Here is a 5,790-nt window from a genome sequence, read left to right as displayed (position 1 = left end):
CGTGAGCTCATGACCTGAGCCAAAGTCGGACACTTAACAGACTGAGCCACCCAGACGCCCTGACACCTTGACTTCAGGCCAGTGGGAGACTGAATTTGGACTTTGGATCTCTAGAACAAAAAGATAATACATGTGGGTTGTTTTAAGCCACCAAATTTATAGCAGTCTGTTATAGTAGCAATAGTACACTACACAGAGTATAGCAAGAATTGAAGCTGGAGGGCAATACAATGGCCTTAGATGTTAGCACAACTACAACCTCAAACCTGCCTCATAGTGCTAGGTTACAACCTCCTAAAAGGCCCCAGTGCCCAAGTTTATTATTTCTTGGTTAGATAGCAGTAACTAATGCAATGATTCCCCAAGAAATTATACTTTATTGTTATCTCTTTTGCTAATCCAGTGGTTTCCAGACAGTGTGCACTTGGAGGTGATTGGTAGGCCCCACCCTCAGAGTTTGTGATTCAGTAGGTCTCATGTAGGGCCTTTCTGGTAAGCTCTCAGATGATTCTGTTGGTCTGGGGACCACAACTTTGAGAACTACTATAATGTGTGTGTTTGTGTGTGCGTGTGCATGTGTGTGTGTGTGTGTATACATCATATACACACATATATATATACACACATATATATATACACATACACACACACACACACACACACACACACATATATATATATATATATATATATATACACACACACATCAATGTCCTTTTTCTCACTGTAGGAGTTGCTGTATGGAGTCCTCTCTCCTTTTTTTTTTTATTAGATTATCAATTCTCTTAGGTTTTATTCTTCTTTATATCCTTAGAGTTTAGCAATGTGCTTGACTAAGTAGACATTTCATGAATGCTTGTTGATTCCCTGTGTAGTCCTGTCCTACTTCTGTTCTCTTAAAGTTAAGGACCCAACTCCTTTCAGCAAAAGATTCTATTGCACAAAGCGTTCTTTGAGATGCAGAATTTTTTTTACAACCCCAGCAAATTTCATTGAGATATAAGCAGTTGCACACTATTTCCAATAAATAGTGCATGGTCCATGGTCTTTTTTTTTTTTTTTTATAATCCTGGAAGACTAAGTTAATTATATTTTGGTTGTTGGCAGCTTCTCAATAAGAGATCTGTCAAATGTAATACTATCACAAGCCATTTGGTGACATAAAGAAGAGCAAAATTATGTAAGAAGAATAAACATTTTCCCCCACCGGGGACAGGAAAGGGGGTGAGAAGACAGCCATATTAGTGGTTTAAAATGCTCTTTCTTATGAAAGCTTTCAGGAAAAACAGTGTTGGTTTATACCAGTTAACACTGGGTTTCCAGAGATTATGCAGTTTTGTTTCAGTGCAGCCTTTCCCTAACAGCTCAAAGCTTGACTCTGCCCCAGAACCATTTTCTAGCCTGATGTGACTCCCCAGTTGAGTTCTGCAGAGAAGAGGCTCTCAAAGCAGGTTTTTAATCTTTCATACGTGTTTAGAATTTTTGTGTTAACGTGTCTAGAGACCCTCATGTACCAGAGTCTTCCAATATTCTTTCTAGTTAGTTGGCTTGAAAAATATAACTGGCTATTAGAATATGAATGTGATATCCTATAAAATCATAAAATATAATTACAGTTTTCCTTTGTTATGTAATCGTAGTGATTTATTTTTTAGAATAAGGCTGCATGGTTATAAGGCATATGCTTATACATGATTGACCAACTTCTAATCTGCTCGACTCTGGTTTTCCTGATAGGTTTCAGTTCAGGGGTTCCTTCTTCAGAGAGTCTTTATTCATTCCCACTCCTTAATATGAGTTCTATTCCCACCTGATATTTTTGCCAGACTATTTGTATTTTTTCTCCATAGAGCTTAGCACAATTTGTATTTCTACACATAACTTTTGTTTAGTATTTCTCTCCCCTTCTATATTGTGTGATGTTTGTGTGTTTAGTCTCCCAGCCCAAGAAAAAATCTTATTTATTTATTTATTTATTTATGAGAGAGAGAGAGAGAGAGAGCGAGCGAGCATGTGTGGGGGGGGGAGAGGTAGAAGGAGAGAGAGAGAGAGAGGGAGAATCTTAAACAGGCTCATGCTCAGCATGGAGCCTGAGGTGGGGCTTGATCCCACAACCCTAGGGTCATGACCTGAGCCAAAATCAGGAGTCAGACACTCAATCGACTGAGCTACTCAGGGGCCCCTAGCTCAGTAAATCTTTTTTTTTTTTTTTTCCTAGCTCAGTAAATCTTAAGCAGGTTCTGGTTAGCCTCACAAATGTAAAAGTAGGACCTTTCCCTCCCTTACAGGCATACTGCCATGGTAGGTTGTAAGGGCCTCACCCTCCTTTGGGGGTGGGTGCTTACTGTGTCCTGGTATTTTGCAACGGGATGCCTGTCATGGAGTGAGCTGGACAAGGAGTGAACTAAGTCCAGGGAGAAGAATGTATTGCTTGAGCTGGAAAGCTGCTTGAAATATTAGAAGAGTAGACAAAGCTTTCTGTAACCAACTGCAACATTTTTGTGACTCAGTGCAGTAAAAATTAACTTCTGCTCACACAAGAACCTAGTGCGGATGTTTCTGATCAGAGTGGCTACCTTAGATGGCTCTCTTCCAAACAGGGACCCAAGGACCCAGGCTCCTTTTATCTTTTGGCTCTGCCATTTCCTAAGGCCTTGGAGTCCATCATTTATATTTGGCAGAACAGGAGAGAGGGATCATGGAGGGTTGCATTGGAAATATTTATGAACAGGATAGGAAGTGGTATATATCACTTCCCCCCACATCCTTTTGGCCAGAACTCACTGGTTTGTGATATGGTTTCATCTAACTGCAAGGGAGGCTGGGAAATAAGAGCCTAACTATATGCCCAAGAAGAAAAGGCAAGCATGGAGTTTGGATGGCTGGAGAAAGGATGGCTGATATGGGCCCAGGTGTGGGTGATAGGTGGTGTTGGCAAATGCATCCTTGACTACCATCTGGTTCCTGGGTGTCCACAAATTCTCCTCACTGTGGCCCTTGACTGACATAGTTCTCATCCAGGACCTTTCAGATCTGATTGTCCTTCCTATCCCCACTGGCCTCTATGGAAATTCCCTTGCTTTCCATGTTTCTTTCTCCTTTCAGCTCAGAGAAATTTTTTGTCACTTAGTGGGATATCTGTGAGGTGAAGCTCATGCTAACATATACTCTATGCCTAGTATCACTTTTATTCCTGTAAGTACAGGAAGTCTCCTTTTTTCTCTGTCTTCTACTTATTACATCTCTTCCCTGAGACAATAATCAGAGCCTAGCTACTTAAGTGGGAACAGGGAGAGAAAAAAGTAACTATTGAGAGAAAATAACATTGGTTAGTATTTCAAAAACATTGTCCTACAACATACATAAGTTCAATGAACGTAGACACTGTGTCTGTATGTATACCACAATATCTCCAGAATCTAGCAAAGGGACTCAATAAATATTTACTGAATAAACAAATGCACGAATAAGTACCTGAATGTTGTAAGAAGCAGTGTTCCTCACAGATAAACTCCTACATCTTGATTCTTCCATACCTTTCCAGGCTTCTCAAAAGGGAGTGAGTGGTGCTTTTTGGCCCCCACAGGGAGACCAGAGAGAAAGCTGTAGTGACAGTGCTGTGCACTCTGCAAGTTTGACATATTGTCTTATACTTTTATACACACACACACAAACACACACACACACACACACACACATATTCCCATATATACTTAGAATGAAAAATAATAATAAATAAAAGTAATACAAGAAAACAGGACAGGAAACAATAATAAAGGGAAGAGGAATAAAAACACCCAGTGCCTGACACATAGGAACCCTATAAATGTTTATTGAATGAGAGAAAAGAAGAAATGCCCAGCTTTCCCCATTCAGGGACTGAAATGGGCAGTTTATGGACATGCATTGAATTCCAATATTCTTTCCTTACAAATTTACTGAAGAGAGCTATGCTTGTAGTCTGGTCATAATGTCACTCTTGTTCCTTAGTAACAGACCAGGTTTGTTTTTATAGCTGATCTGACTCAAGGACTGTGTGAATGCTATCAAATGCTAGAGGAGAGCTAACTCTCATGGCAGGGGACAGCAGGACCAGGAGGAAATGAGATGGTTCCCATCCAACACTGATAAGGAAAGTGATGTGGTTTGAGATGGATTCTTTATCACGGGTTCCTCTGCTGATGTTTTTGAAGAGGGAAGAATTCAATGAAAACCTTTTTTCCTTTTTTTTTTTGAAACTTCTCATTAACGTTTGTGGCAAACACTATAGGTTGGCACTACCAACTCTCATATCAAACCCCTTCTTTCTGGCCTATTATATGAGCTGGAAAAAAAACACACCATTCCCAAACTCCGTTGCAGCCAAAGAGGCTATCTGATATAATTCTGGATCATGGGACATAAGTGACCCCCCTTCTCTCCCTTCTTTTCTACTTTGAATGGACAAGATGGCAGCAGCCGTAGTTACCATTTGTGACTATGAGGGAGAGGTCAACAGATGTTGGCCTTCACATTACTGAGCCACTGAACCAATGCCAGCAGACACCTGTCTTTAGACTTTCTCTGTTGTGGGGAAAAATGAATTCCTCTTTGTCCAAAGTCCTGAAATGAAGGATTCTGTCACTTGCAGCCCAAAGTATGTTACTGACAGCTCCTCTTTCTTTTCTTTTCTTTTCTTTTTTTTCCAGATAGAAGTAAATAAACCAGCTCTATTTAATAAATATGAAAAAAATTCCACAAAATATTAAAATAAGATTTTAAAATATGGAATTGCAGAATAGGTGAAACAATTAGGAAAAGAACAAAGTTGGAGGACTCACACTGCCTGATATTAAGAGTTACTCTGAAAGGTAAGAATTTATAAAGTCTTTATAAATCAAGACAGTGTGTTATTGGCAAAAGGATAGACACATAGATCAATGGAACACAATACAGCATCCAAAAAAGATGGACTTGCAAAATATTCATCACTTCAGAGCATTTCCTAACAGAGACAATATTCAACAATTCCTATTACCTCTTCTACTTAGAGTTTCAAGTCAGCTCAATTCCGGTTACTTAGCCTAAGACAAATTGTAATCATAATAAATATGTTTAAGACTAAATTCTACATTAGCCTTTCCTTGACTAGGATACACTTCTCCAATCAGGTCTTCTTGATATTCCCCTCTGATCTCCCTGAAGTCTTAGGAAAATTCCTTTGGCCTTCATGGAAGCCAGTCCAGGCACTGTCCATATACCACCTCTAGTCTGGAACAGGTGCAAGGATTGTTCTTTCTGGTGTTCATGCTTTCATTTTCCTGCCTTTACTAATTTTCTTTTCCAGACACATCATCCATCTATCTCCCTCCTTCAGTTGTCCTTTGTTTCCACAATTTCCTTCCTTCTTATTTATTTCCCTAAACTGTGAATCAGCTGAAGCCTCCAGTAAGTTATCCTTTTCATGAGGTCTGTTCCTTCAACACAAACAGAGTCCTTATTCGTTATCTATCTGGAGCACTCTTTCCCCACATGTTGGCATGCCCAACCATGTCTGGACATTAAGGTGAATATCTTCTCAAGAAAGCCTTCCTGACTGTCTACTTCTCCACCCTGCATCATTTTACCCAGTTTTTCAATTCTCTTCAAAGCTTTATCAGCCTCTAGCTATCTTGTTCATTAGTTTATTTGTTTTATTACTTTCCATTGGTAGTATTTCTATACATTATAATAAAGTAGCAGAAAGACAAATTAAGAAAATAATCCCATTTACAATTGTACCAAATAGAGTAAAATACCTAGGAATATACT

This window comes from Prionailurus bengalensis, chromosome C2, assembly GCF_016509475.1.
Source record: "Prionailurus bengalensis isolate Pbe53 chromosome C2, Fcat_Pben_1.1_paternal_pri, whole genome shotgun sequence".
NCBI lineage: Eukaryota > Metazoa > Chordata > Mammalia > Carnivora > Felidae > Prionailurus > Prionailurus bengalensis.
The sequence above is the reverse complement of the archived record's forward strand: the minus strand, read 5'-3'. Positions refer to the sequence as shown.